Genomic DNA, 15192 nt, shown 5'->3' with positions numbered 1-15192 from the left:
CTTGGGCCCTGAGTATCGTTTCCTTAAGGAACGACCACTTCCTGTTGCCCTGAGGTTTCTGGGAAACTATGAAACTATGTTCCTCTTCCTGTTGCCCTGAGGTTTCTGGGATTTGCAATCCAAAATCACAGCAGCAGGACTCTGCAGGGTTGCTTATCACTTCCTCTTCCTGCTTCTGGGATTTGTAGCCCACAGTTGCACCCAGCAGTAAGTATGAGTGGGGAAGGGGTGCTTAACCCCCACAACTCCATGGCCCCAGACTCTAGCTGGGGTTTGCGTAGTGGGACAGTCTGCTCCACAGACTAGGCTGCATCCCAAGCCGGACTTGTCCCCCACTCCAGTTGTCAGCCAGCCCTCACTGCTCCAGCTAGGGAGCAGAGGGTTAGGGCCAGCCCTGTTCTCTGCAGCAGACAGCACAGCCCAGCCAAGCCTAGGGCTGCAAAGCATGCTGGGATGCTTGGGGACTGTGATTTAACTTGTACCAGGAAGGAGTCCGATACAGAAGTTTCATAAACCGGTTTGGCTCAAATCAGTTGAGTCTGATACTGAATTCAGCCAGGTTTATCTTAAACCACTTTCAGCCATTTTGAAACTGGTTTATATGCATTGAGCTTCTGTTCCATTACAGGTTTAAACCAGTTTCTGATAACTTAAACTGGTTTGTGTGTAACTTATGTATCTAGCCTAATTAGCTGTTCTTATGTACCCCGAAGAGCTTGTGATTTTGTGCCTCCATCAATTACATATGCAGTCTGCATGGCCAAGCTAAGAAAAAACATCAATTTCTTGCAAGTGTCCCTCTCTGATGCTTTCATTACTCTTTGGGTCCAAAGCAACAGAGTAATATTGGATGCGTATCAGTGTTGGTTTTCATGACAGTTGCCATTTATATGCTTCATTGTTTCAAACTAGAGGTGAAAATTGAGACATCCTATTGGAGAGAAGAATAAAATCCTTAAATAAAGACTTAGGGTTATTAATAGCCATTATACAAACAATGGGTATCTTGTTTCAGTAATGCAAGTCTATTTCATTTTAATTCATGTGCAACATCGTGACTATAAGGAAGCAATGTAGGTCTGTGCACAGGGAATGCTATGTGCTGTTTTTCTGTATGAGAATAGAAATGGCTTATTGTCTTATCGCTGTGTGTTTGTGTTGTTTAAGCAGTGCTTTAACCATATTTGGCTTCTGTGGCCTTTCCTTTTTTTTTTTTGTGAAAAGAATATAATATCTAAACTCTTCTGTATAATCTCATTCATTTAAATTTTCATAGGCATGTTTCTTTCATGCTGGTGTATTTATACTCAGTGGCACTCCATGTTATTATAGTTTAAGTAAAATTTCAAATTCATCTTACCTTTATTTCACATTATTGCTGTTCATCTTTTGAAACTCAACTAAGGAATTTATCTTGCCATGTGAGCATGAAATCATCCTTTAAAAGTGACTGATATCAGGTGATATTTAACTAAAACTACTAAAAAGAGATGGTTACAAGCTGGGCTAACTTAGCATAGAGCTTCTTTCTTGATGATTTCACACTGATTTTTTTTTTTATTTCCTGTAGGACTTTATAATTCTTCTGTTCTTGACTTCCATTCCATGATATAAAATCTGTTTAACAGAAAACTCTGTTATTAGTTTCATTTAATGTAATGTTCTTTGGCAATGAGGCCTTTTCTTTTTATAGATCTTAGTTAAGCACTTGTGGATGTTGTTGCTTTGCAGTCCTAGGAATTTCAGAACCCTATCTAATCTTTAAAATTAAGACAACTTGACTAAAATGTAGGAAGTAACTACATTAGCAATAGTAAGAACTCCCATTGTTAACACCAGTGTGACCAGGCTTCCTTAACAGTGACAGAATAAAGTAATTATTTCTTCTTTAATGCCACCAGTAAACTCAAGTAGATTTGTTCCTCATGTTAACAAGCGCAGCCGAACAAAAGGTGCCAAAAATTATCTGTGACTTTTCATAAAAAATAATTTAAACTCTGTGCACTTGTGTGTGTGTGTCTACTTTATTTGATTCTTTTAAAATGTGGCATATAAGACAATGAAAAATGAAAACCTCGAGGTAGCAAGTTGAAATGGACACTATTAAAATGATGATTAATCCCCAAAATCACATTCCATCATTCAGTCATTTCATACCTCGTGACTGACCCAGTTCTTCATACGTAGGGTAACCATGAGAGAATGGGAAATCCAGGACACCTCTCTTCCTGCCCCCCCGCCCCCAGATCAGCTATGCTGCTGCAGGCAGAGGCAAAGGTGGGGCAGCTTGGTGATAAAAACTTGAAAGAAAAAGTTGAATGGTTGCTCACTGGCAATCCCTGTGAATGGGTGCTGGAGCATCTGGTTCTCATGAGTAATAAATACTGGACCATTCTGAGTTTGCACAGACCTACTGGTATAAGTATTCTCATATGACTAGGGTGACCTGGTTTTGCTAAGATGGTCCTGAATTTTGGAGGCTGGTCCCAGCTGGCTGGTGAGAAATAAAATGAGCATCCTAGAAATGCAGGGATGCAGAATACATGTTTTAGCTCAAAGTGGCTTCACTTTTTTTATATGATTGCCTCTGAGTAATTTTAAATAAATCCCCCGAAATATTATATAAAAAAATCTTGGTGGCAAGAGGAAAATATGAGACTTCACCTTAAATAAATTAACAAACAAATTAAGCTGGGTTTTTGGTTGTCGCCATGTTGGTCTAAGGACATAGACAGGCAAGGTTCTTTGAGCAGATGTGATTTTATTAGACCGACTGAGTAGTTCTCTTATTTCCTGGAGTCTCAGAACAGCAGAGACTCCCCATGCCTGAAGAAGGGTGATTGCGCTCGAAAGCTTGCTAAGAACTTTTTTCCAACTAGTCAGTTAGCCTACTAAAAGATATCACATCTACTCAAAGAACCTTGCCAAACAAATTAAGGAAATCCATCTCTGAAACAGCCTGTGGCTCATGTACAAATCTGTTATCTGTTTGATTCTATTGGCTAGTTTGAGGCATATGCTTTCTCTTGTTTTTTGAGAAAATCTTGAAATGGTCTCAGTTTGTAATGGAAAACATTTTTTAATCTCTGAAATTTACACAGGATGGGAGAGAGGTCAAGGTAAAAGGCTTAATGGGAATTAATGTTGTCCTAGATGCAGTATAGAGCATCTCCCACTTCATTTGAAGCACGAAAAGGTGAGATGCTTTACTTGGTGTATAACTACCTATAGTCTCATATTACTTTAGAAGCCGAGCACTTACGATCAAATGTAATGTGTCCTATACTTGCATCGTTTAAGAGTGTTTCTAAAGATATGGTTAGCTCAACCACAGTCTATGGTCAGGAATTCATGGTTGAAATGCATAGCTTGGATTTGCAAGAAATTAGACAAAATTATAATGGCTGTTTCTGGCACTGATCTTTCTCTGAATTATTTGAATTATTGTGAAATTAATTGAAATAGACAATTGAGTGTTTATGTACCTAGATTAATTGGCAAGTGATTATAAATATGGTAGCTTATTGTGTACTGTATTATGTACAGTACATGTTTGTAATAAATTAACCTTTTTTCTTCTTTCTCCTCAGAAATATTTCCAAGAGATTCCAATTTAAAAGACAAATTCATAAAACACTTCACAGGTAAGCAAAATGGTTGCTTTAAGTTCATGTAAATCTAGGTATACTCTATGTATCCAAGTAGCCAGGAGAAACTAATTGCATTGCTAATATCATTCATAATGAAGTTGCATCCATTTCACTTAAGGCTGAGATTTCTAAAGGAGCCTAAGGCTAATAAGTGCCTTAGTTCTACTGAAGCCTGGGCATCCTAACCTCCTTTGATTATCCCTGAACAAAAATCCTTTTTGTTTTTAGTTATAGGCACATTAACATCATGTGTTTTATGATTGTAAATACTGCTTACTTTTCACCACCATGTAATTGCTTCCCTGTTTACAGTAGTAGTGTTCTTGAATAGTACATGGCACAGGGAAGTTGAGGTCTGGAGTAACAAGAGTCTTGGATAGTGGTAAAAGGGAAGATATGAGGGAAAACTAGTGACATGAAAACGGTAGTATTTGGACAGGAGATATAGGAGGGGAGGGAAAAAGGAAAGAGGGATCTGGAAAAGGGACATTAAGCAGAGAAATTTATCTGGGGGCAACAAGTAGTAGGAGATGCCTCAGTAGTTGAGATGCAACTTCAGACAATGTGTGGCTAGAATAGGACCCCAAACCAGGTGGTACAGAGGATTCTCTGGAGAGTTGGGAAGAGTTACAGAAGGAGCCAAGAATACAGAACAATGGCTATGGAAAAAGCAGGAGAGAGAAGCCAAGAAAAATACCTGAGAGTCTATCAATATAATATTGGACCTAATATAATATTGGACCTATGTATTAGGTAGAGAGTCTGAAGGAACAGTTATATAATAGGTCCAATTCTTAACTGTTCCTTTAGACTTCTTGTTGCTGTGCAGAGATTCTTTTATTAACACTTCTTTCTCTTTTTAATGCTAAAAATACTCATCTATGTCCCAGATCAGATATGTCCTTCATCCCCAAACTCCTCTCTGCCAACACTGCTTGACCACTGGGAGCAGCCTGAGATGTTCATATGGCGCTTCAGCTTTATCTGTCTCACCTGGTTCTTGCCAGCTCTTAGCAAAGTGATTTTTACCAGTTGAAAGTTATCACACACTTGTCTAATCACATGCTTAGACATTTTAGATTCCTCCCTCTTCCATAGCGGAGGCCTGGCTGTATGGGCAAATGCCTGAAATCACACTAATCCTTGACAATAAGTAAGTTCTAAAAGATGGCAAAAAGATTTATTATAAAAAAAGAACTAACATAAGAAATCAATAACCATACATTGAGATACAGAAAGAAATATGAGAACAAACCAACAAGAAAATATCAAATCAATGATTTTACCTCATCCTTGTATCTTAGCCCTAAGAACAAATCTCCTTCTCAGCTCAACAGGTTTAAAAAGTAGCTGCTTGCTTTGACATTCCTGTCAGGGCTTCCTGCAACTTCTCCTGTCAGAGAAGCTTTTCCCCCCCCTGTGAAAAATGTCCTTTCCTGAATAGCTTAAATAGCCAGGAGACATTCTCACCAGAGGCCTCTCTTTTTAAATTGTAAATTTGTCATTCTGGAAAGACCTGGATCAAGTGCCTAAGGCTAATCTGCAAGGGCCTATTTGACTGGCCATTTTACTCGCCTTGTATGCTAATTCTCAGCCATGTAGGCTTTGGTTCTTTCTTAGATGCTAAACTCATTGTTTAAGGCATAACATGTAAAAATCAGGCTCATGTTATGCAATCCTGCCCCTACTGTAATGTATAAGAAATACATTTATATCAAATACCATAATGCATATAAAGACTGTAAGGCTAAATATAGCTTCACACTACCTATCCACAGAGACTATACATGCCGTATCAGTAAAACAAGTTTAGGAAAACACGCATGACATGCCACAAGCTCATCAAAATATTGTGGGCTCATGACAGTCCTTGCTGAAAAAATTGTGGAGTTAAATTAGAAGTTTTCCCCTTCTTACCAGTCCCTATATAAGGGCTGCTATAACATCTTTAATTTCAGATGCCTTTTAGGTTATTCAGACCTCCTAGGGCTTCTATACATGTGCAGGGATGCTGCTCCAGTGTGCTGTAATTACAGTGCATCAGAGCAGATTTGAGTCTGCTGAAGCATGGTAATTATTGTGCTCCAGAAGACTCCAGTGTCATGTGTATCAGTGTCCCTGCACTGAAAAATGGTGGTGTGGTCCTTTAAACTAAAGCTTGTTTGATGAGCTTTAGTTCAAAGTGCCCTGCCACTTTTTTTTTAGGGCAGAGACGCTGATACGCATGACACTCCAGGTGCTTTTAATTAGCACGGTTCTTGGAGATCTTCTAATTAAAGCACCTCCCCCACCGTACCTCCCAGAGCACATGTATAAACATCCCTAGAGTCTAGTTAAGTTGACAAGGAAGTTCTCTTGATGAAACATAGGGTGTCTTTTGCTCAGAAAAGAGCAACCTGAATTAATTGAATACATACATGCAAAACTCGGTTAAATAACAATCAAGTTTACTTTATTTATATATTAAGTAAATAACTCGGAAAAGTAGAAAGCTCCTTTGAAGACACTCACATGCATAATCTTTCTTCCACTCTAATTGTCTAGGCTTTCAGGCATTTCAACCCCTTTTGATTCCCATTCCAAACTTCAAATTACCTCCACAGATTTAGAAGAAAGGATTTGTCTTACCTCATTCTGTTTCCTTAAACAAAGTTCCCATTCTTCCCTTAGAAATCCATTCCCCACCCTATCGAACTTCTACCTTAATGAATGGTGCAGCTGCTGCTTTGAAAAGAGCTAAAATCAATCGGGAGACGTTATTTTGTTACCTGGTCCACTGTTGTAGAATTCAGTCTTGTAGTAACTAAAACAGCCGCAATTTCATCACTTTTCAGTTTAAATTGAAAAAAAAATCTTCAGTTTGGCTTTCTCACATAGCATGTCCAATTTATTTATAATGAAATAACAACTGGGAAAAAAAACTTCACTTGACTATATGATGGTATTTTTTTGTTTATTTCTACATGTGGAAACTGCTTGGATAAAGCCATGAATATAGTATAAGAACCTATAATATGGAGTAAATAAATAGCAGTAACGAAGAGCAGTTATGAATACTATCAAGCATAAATCTAGAGTACTGAATCACAGAAATCAGAGATTAAAAGGATACTGAATGGGGCCTGACTCCAGAGGCATGAATCATGTGAATATTTTTGTGCGAGTTGTCCCAAGGAAAATAGTGACATTATTTGCCTAACTAATGCATGACTAAATCAGGTAGGATCATTCTGGAAGTCAGGAATCTCTTTCTCTTGTCAGCACAAGATTATTTCCTATGTAGTATTTAATAATTTTCTCCAACTGAGTTTTAAGTTCTCAGGTGATGTTCCTGTTTCTTTGATAACCTGTTCAGCAACTTTAGGAGGTCTTACCATGAGTATATTTTCCTTTAAAATTTAGCCTACATTTTCAATTTCTTAATTTTATCTCATTAACATAAGATGAAATGGCACTGGCACTGTGTCCAGATGAGCTAACACAGCTTGGAACTGTGACGTGCATCAGAACAGCAGAGAAACAAAACACTGCCACTTTTATGGGCAAGAACAAAGATAATTGAGCAAGAACAAAGATGTATCAAATCCTTAAATAAAACAAAATCACCTTGGAAGCCAAGTCCTGCATTAAATTCCATGAAGCATTTAGATGAAAATAGAAGCCACGATCTAATTTCTTTAGCTTTGCTGGGCTTAGAAACTTCAATTTGTTTAAAATCTATTTAAAATGCCACATCTGCTTAGCAATTAATTTAGGACATCCAGGCAATGAACTATATCACTTTTTTTGCTTCTACTTTTGATTAATTGAATACTGGGGTAGCTATGCAATTTTATTTTTTCCCTTATTGGAAACATTACTGTTAACTTTGCACTTCTTTCTGGAACTTCATGACCAAAACAGTTGGTGGTATCATTTTCAAAAGCCTTTATTTCTGATCGTGATCATGCTCATATCAGTGTGAGAAGGCATACTATGTATTAAATATTAAAAAGCACAAATAAGGATGTCATGCCAGGTTGTGGGCAGGCAAGCCTGAGAGTCGCTCAGGGTCTAGAAGAGCAATTTGGATCAGGAGGAAAACACAGAATCTGAGTACTGGGGAGCTAGGAGGTCAGTTGGAAGAGCTAAGCCAGGGATTTGGAGGGTTGGGCAGAGTGTAGAGCCAGAAAGCAAGCCAGGTCAGGTATCCAGGAGATCAAGCAGGGAGTCGGGTTAGGAAGCCGAAGTGTCAGGTATAAGATGGAGTCTGAGGGCGAGCCAGGTCAGGTAGCCGAGGGATCAGTCAGAGGGCTGGTTGAGGCACAAGCCAAGGGCAAAGGAGCCTGGTACAGGCTAAGCCCTGTTGCCCAGACACTTTTCTTTTGAGTTGGAGGTTTCTATAGGAAGAGGTGAAGGGCCAGCTAGCCCCGATTGGCCACTCTGGTGGCAGGGAGTGGGTAGGTGGCTAGGCCCAGATGGAAAGTTTTGGTCACCAGCATCCAGCCTGTGTGTTCAGTCAGGAAAGTGGTAGACTAGGATGAGTGAGCAGACTGAGACCTCCTTCTTCTCCCTCCCCCACACCAGGATCCAAGAGATGGCCAGACAAAGGGAAACCTTAGTGATAAGGTTGACGTGAAAATCAGCAATCTTTCCCCAACAACTGTCATGTGTGTATGTGTGCATGTATACTTCCTGTTTTTGCAAGAATTTATGTCATCATAACCGGGTTACATTATAATTTTAAAAGTCACATTAATGGTATTTTTAAGTATGTTAATTAGGGCTGTGCAAAATTTCAGCAGCCATTTCATTTTGGAGGTGTTTTGGGATGTTTCGGCACCTGAAACACTGAATACAAATCAAAACGGAAGGCTCCGAAACTTTTTGGAAATGTTTTGGGGAATTTCAGTTTCGGAGCCAGGCTTGCAGGGAAACAAAAACTGGAAGAGTGGGGAAGGACTGCTCTGATATTGACATCTAGCTCCCAGTTAGATTCCCCAGCTCTCTGATCATTCCTCCAGCTATTCCCGGGGGGCACAGGCCCCCGATCTGCACACAGGGTATCAGCAGGTTGCTGCTACAGGCTGGGGCCAGCAGCAGCTGATTGGTTCAGCCTGCACTGAGTGCCAGGAGGACTGTGGTGCTACTGCTGGCTCCAGTGCACCTGGTGCACAGATCCAGGGGCCTGAAGAGCTGGGGGAATGATCAGGGGCTGGGGAATCGAACCGTGGGCTGGTGAATCCCTGCCACACTACCTGGCTCCTCAAGAAGTAGAGATCTGTGCCGGGGTTTCCTCCCTGCTGCTGCCCACCCTGTGCAGCCCCGGATCTCTGCTCCCTGCTGAGCCAGGTCATGCGGCAGGGCAGGACTGCTCTGCCATGTGACCTGGCTCCACAGGGAGCAGTGATCCATGCCGGGGTCTCCTCACCCCTGCTGCCTGCCCCATGTTGCCAGGGCAGAGTGGCTGTTTCTCACAGCCCTAATGTTAATGTTGTAAAATGTCACCAGTTGTGGGGGTCCAGCATATTTCAATTCTTGGCCTAATGCTTTTGTTTCTTAAGATTTTGTTTAATCATGAAGAATATTGAAGCACATTTGGACTTATGCTTACATACACATATGCATCTGAATTTATCAAATCATCTTGGTGTAATGTTCATTTTGTAATTAACTCCTGTTTACTTTACTGTCTAATAGGGCCAGTCACGTTTTCAGCTGAGTGTAGCAAGCATTTCCATCGACTCTATCACAACACAAGGGACTGTTCAACACCAGCCTGTAAGTAAAAGCTGAAATTAGATTTAGCTGTAACAGTAGCGTCTTGTCCACTAACAAACATAGTTGGTTTTCTTCTTGAGTGTGTACCGTATTAAACATGGTTGTGATATTTTGCTCATACATATATTTCTTATACTACTGGTATACCATAACACATGCAGAGTTTAATCCTTCATTTTTACACTAGCAATGAAGTTAGCTGTGTTAGTCTGATGTCTAAGCCTGAAGAAAAGGCACAGTAACATCTTAGAGAACAACTTATTCAGGCTGTCATAGGTAAGAGCCTATTTTGTCAAGTGCTATGGAACTAAATTTTACACTAGTGTAATTCTGTTAATTCTAGTGGAGTTTCTCCCAGTAATAAGACTAGTATCCATGACAGAAGAACCAGGTCTCTGGAGAACAGATAAGTTATAGTGTATTCAATTTCTGAGAATTATTTTTCTGGAATTTACAGTTGTACCTTAAAGAATGAAATTCAGTACACTCCCAACTTGTTAGGTTTTTCTTTTGCAAACAAAAAAATGCTAGAAACAAAATAGTCATTGCCTGTATTATTGACAGACACCCTTTCCCTTACCCAAGCAAAATTCCAGAGAACTAGTTGCAGTGGTTAACTTGCAAAAAGGGAGAAAAATGAATATGTAATTTGATTACAAAATTAAATTGTATTAATCAAGCAAGACCACACACTGTAGGACAGTGCTTTCTAACAAATCTTTACCATCCAAATGTTTTGAAAAATGGTCACTTGAGGTCATGAGGCATCATTTTGCAAAGTGGTGGGCACTTCTTATGAGCTTCTGAGGGTCTTTAACTTTGTGTCATGTTGTAGCAGGTTTGAGCCCCCTTGAAGTAGCCATGACACCCCCTGGTGGCTACATGGCTCCTGCCCCACTCAGGCCCTCTGGGTAGTCTCCCTCTTCACCCTATCTCACCTGCCACACCTTGATATACTTAGTTGACGTGTAAAAGGGAGGCTGCCCTGGGGTCCCAGCACAAGCCCTCATTCACTCATTTGAGTCCCGTTTCTTTCTTTCTGTTTTGGGGTTTTGTTGTTCTCCCGCCCTGGCGGGGGGTCGGGCTAGAAGATCTACTAGGTCCCTTCCGACCCTGAATCTATGAATCTGTTGTCCAGCCAGCAGGTCCCTTCTGGACCCTGCTGAATCCAATCCTGCCCCTCAAGCACTAAGTGGGCCCTTCTGGCCTTTCTGTGCCCCAGGTCACCTGTTGTCTTAAGGGTTATTCTTGGCCTCTTTCTGCCCCTACAACTAGGCCCATGCTTCATGGATGTGATCAGTTAATCACTCTTGTATCAGGCCACTGTAGACCTCTCTTTCCGTGTCTGGGCCTTGTCCCTCCTGGCCTCTGCCCCTTTCCTCTGGCTGGCCCCTTTAACATAGGCCCAGGGTACCACATCTGGCTTCTGGACTCCAGCCCTTATCCTGTTTCTTCTTGAGCTGTGGTCCTGGTTGTCTCTCTAGGGCTGTGGGCCCCTAGCCTTGGTTGCACCCCTCTAAGTTTTCTGCTTGCCTGTAACTAAAATGCCTCCACACTGGGTTCTACTTCCTGCAAGCCTCTTACTTGCAGTTCTCAGGGCAGCTCAAGTGCCAGACTGTCCCTTTCCTGTAGCCATCCTGCTCACGAGCTGCTCTACTTGCCACCTGCAGGGCCAGACTGCATGTTGTGGATCAGGCCCTGGGTTTATATTTCTCCCAAATCCTGCCCCTTCTGGTCAGGTGACTTCCCAGCCACCTGCAGGGGTTTCCATTTAGATCCTGATGGCTACAGTATTGCCAGCCCCACTGTATCAAGAATCAAGGGACAAACTCTTAAAAATCAAGAGATGCTATTTTTGAAGTACAAACCAATATGGATATATTGACCGTAGGTTTATAAACTCCACTAGTCACTTATTTAACTTCTAAGAGGTCAGAGATTTATACAAAACTATATTACTACAACTGACAATGCTATATAAAAAAATTAAAAATTCCTACCTGTTGTTATGATTGGAACAACATTTGCTGGACTGTTGCGCAGCTCTTTCCAGACAGACATGGACAGTGCCCAGCAGGTAAGTCTGTGGAGAGACAGGGGCAGGGGGGAAGAGAATGGAAGGGGTAGGGAGGCAGATTGAGGCCCCCATGCTGAGGGAGGGTATGGGGTTAGAGGCAGGGGCTGGGGTGAATGGGGCCCTGGGGCTGGGGTGAATAGGGCCCACAGGTGGCTTGTCCAGAGGCACAGAGGGGTGGGGTGCAGCTCCCGGCCGCTGTGCATCCACCTGGGGGAGGCATGAGGGCATGAGCCTCCCGGATTTGTGCACAGGGCCGAGGCAGGCTGCCCTCTGTGGGCTGGGGCTCTGTGCCCTGTTGTCTTTGCCTCAGTAGCTACACACTGGCCTTGCCGCACATCCCTCGCCCACCTGGTGGCAGGAGATGCAATATGGCATCACGTTGCTCTCACAGCCCCAGCCCATGATGGGTAGCCCACCCCTGCCCCACACAAATCCAGGGGGCACATGCCCCCCATTTCTTCCCCTGTGGGGGGCATGCAGTGTAGAGGGGAGCCATGCCTCCCCTTCCCCTTCCCCCCCCACCTCTGGATGAGCCACCCACAGCTCTGTTGCACAACCTGCCCTGGCTTTGGGGCCCTATTCACCCATGCACCTGCCTCTGCTCCACTGCCTCAATGTCCTCCCCAGCACTGCCCCTTCCCTCTCCCCCTGCCCCTTCTCCTCCACAGACTTACCTGCTCCTTGCTGCTCTACACACACCAGAAGAAGAAAAGAAATCCTGAGATCTGAGAGTTCTGTTGTGAGATCATGAGTCAGACTTAATTTTACTTAGAAATCGCAACTTGCAATAATGTCATGAGAGCTGGCATTACTGTGACTAGCTTCCAGGGAAGTTTACTGCTACTCTTACTGCCTTAGCAGAGATCTGCCCTACTGTCCTATTGCTGGGCTGTTAGCCCTGCAATACGCACTTTTATTCTATGAGTCCCCAGCCACTTACTCCCCTGCAGCCAGCGCATAATGGGCAGTGCTTTCCCCCACCTGGGGATCTCCCTGCTGGTGTTTCTTTCTTAAAGTAATGGGAGCCTCTGGATCCCTGTTGCAGATGCTAAGTCTCAGTGGAAATCTAGTTTTTTACATAGAGCCCGGTACTCAAATCTTGATTGGCTTAGTAATAGTGGCCCTAAGTCAGCCCTTAGAAATAGAGAAACTGATTCTGTAAAGACTAAATGTATTCACTTTCTCTTTTGCAATATATTTTTTTTTCCTTTTTCCTATAGTGTTTAGATATGTGGGAGTATCTGTTTAAATACTTTGATCCTTAGTAATCTTCTAAGTTTCAGAAATTACTAGACTCTCACTGGGGAAGTGGTGTGTATATGTAGCTAAGCCTTTCATGTTTAGATACGTTTAGTAAATATGATTTTTTTAATACTGCTGCTTTGTGTGATTCCTTCATATTATACACCCTGAGGAAAGAACAAGATGCACAATTCTTCCCTCATACAGTTGTGTAAAATGGATATCTTCATGGCAGAGAGTTACTGTAATTATAGCTTATGCAAATAACTTACTGTTCAGTTCAACCATTGAACCAAAACTCAGTTTGATTTGAAACAAAGAAATATTTTATATTTATATTTTTGCAAAACAATGAGAAAAAAACCTTTATTTTGTTCAACGTGAAATGATCTTGCCCTTCATTTTCAATGAAACAGAACCTTAGCAGGGCTGAAGAAGGAAAAGGAAGTGTCATTTCCTCCCTTTAGCCCATATTCAGTGGTTAGAGCACTTGCAAAGGTTGAAAGAGACCTCTGCCTAAAGAGAGATTAGAATCCACTTCACAGGTGTGCACCCAAGCCTGTAGACTATAGGGCATTTTTGGATAAAGAGTTTTCAGTTTCTCCTGTCCCACATTCTGAAAGAGAAGACTATTGTAGAATTTTCCCAAACTGGAATATCTTAAGCAGGAGAATGTGGAGAAGCCACCACTAAGAGCACCCTACTGCCTGGAAGTTAGGGAACTCTCCAAGAAGGCAGGAGATCCAAGTTCATATTTATTCACTTTCAGATACCAGAAAGGGATTTACGCCAAGGTAAATAGTTAAATAGCCACTGAGATAAGAGAGCAACAAAGAGAATGTCCTAATCACCTAGCGAGAGTTGTCACCACCTGAGTTCCAGTCTCTGCTTCAGCAAATCTGTATTCTCAGAGCATGGAACAACTCCAGCAGGAGCTATTGAAGAACCTTATCTTAGAATCTCTATAGCAGGGGTGGGCAGTTATTTTGGGCAGAGGGCCGCTTTACTGAGTTTTGGCAAGCCATCGAGAGCCTCATGATGGGCAGCTCAGGGCAGATTAATCTTAATTTTCTAAATTTTTTAGAGGCCCCGTGGGCCAGATAGAATGGCCTAGTGGGCCACATGTAGCCCACCCCTGCTCTATAGTCAGGTGATTAGTATGTTCTCCTTCAGAGCGAGGAGCTGAATCCAGGTCATCCACCTCTAAGGTGAGTGGTCTTGTCCCTGGTAAAAATGTGGTAAAAAAAGAAGACATTATTTTAAAAAATCCATTCTAACTGTAATAATTTATGCTAACATTTTTCAACTATTTCAGATAAATTCATAACTCAAAATATTATATTAAAAATAGGTTAACTATTGTTGTGGATGATTTTATTTTTAGATTACAAAAGATGTGCAAGACTGCTAACAAGGTTAGCAATGAGTCCTTTGTGTACACAGTCCTAGAAAGTTTGTTGTGTAAGTAATATTTTTTTCTCCATTTGATTCTTTTTTGTTGTATAGGCTAATTCTTTTCTTAAGAAGTTTAACACACCAATATGGTGGCTAATAATGTATTTAAACCCACAGCTTTGGCACTCCTGTGCTCTTTTGCTGTGCCAGTATTTAAGTATTGATAGAGCATGTAGGTACCACATTAATATATGTATTAATCCATCGTCCATTAGCTAGTGGGTGCCCAGACTGTTCCTATAACAACAGAGTGTGTGTGTGTATAAATATACACATATTGTATTTGTGTGTAAATATACATATAGTAGATAAATATAGTGTGTATATATATCGTTTACTTCTCCATTTTAACTCCAGTGCTCCCTGTATCTTCATAGACTGTACCAAGAAACCTATATGTAGCAGAGTCCCACTTACTGGAGGTGGGAGTGGAGAGGGCACAGCAGATATGCTCAGACCAAGACTTTAACTCTCAGGAAGGAGTCTTATTATGTACCAGTCCCATGCTGTTTGTATTAAAATATTTGAAACTATTCATTAACTGCGTACTAAGAAGAAAACAAAACACATTTTTGAAGGAGTCCCTTTATAAAATAGCTTGATTTTTGGGAGAATATTTTGATTGCTCACCCCTTTCTTCCTGACTTTAAAAAAGATGATATAGTCACTGCTGCCAAAGGGAAAGAAGTATGTTCATTTTATTGTCTATCTCCACTGTTCCCTTGTTATACATTCAAAGAAGGCTTACAAAGAAATTCCTAGAGCATTAATTTCAGTTCAGGCAGTTTGGCCTGTCTAATAAAGTTCACACAGAAAGTTCTGTGGTCCCATTCTTGTTTTGGCCTGTTCTTCCCACCTGGAAGTGGGGAAGACTTGTTTCTATACACTCAGACAATTCCACCCATGGATGCTGGCAGCTTTGTAGTTTAAAAGGATTAAAAGTTGCTTCTGGTTTACAGATCCAGGTGTTCTAATTTACCTGCCAAAGGGATGGAAAATAAATTCAGT

The sequence above is a fragment of the Gavialis gangeticus genome, unplaced genomic scaffold, assembly GCF_001723915.1.
Source record: "Gavialis gangeticus isolate Ggan-Ray unplaced genomic scaffold, GavGan_comp1, whole genome shotgun sequence".
NCBI lineage: Eukaryota > Metazoa > Chordata > Crocodylia > Gavialidae > Gavialis > Gavialis gangeticus.
This window is presented reverse-complemented; position numbering follows the sequence as displayed.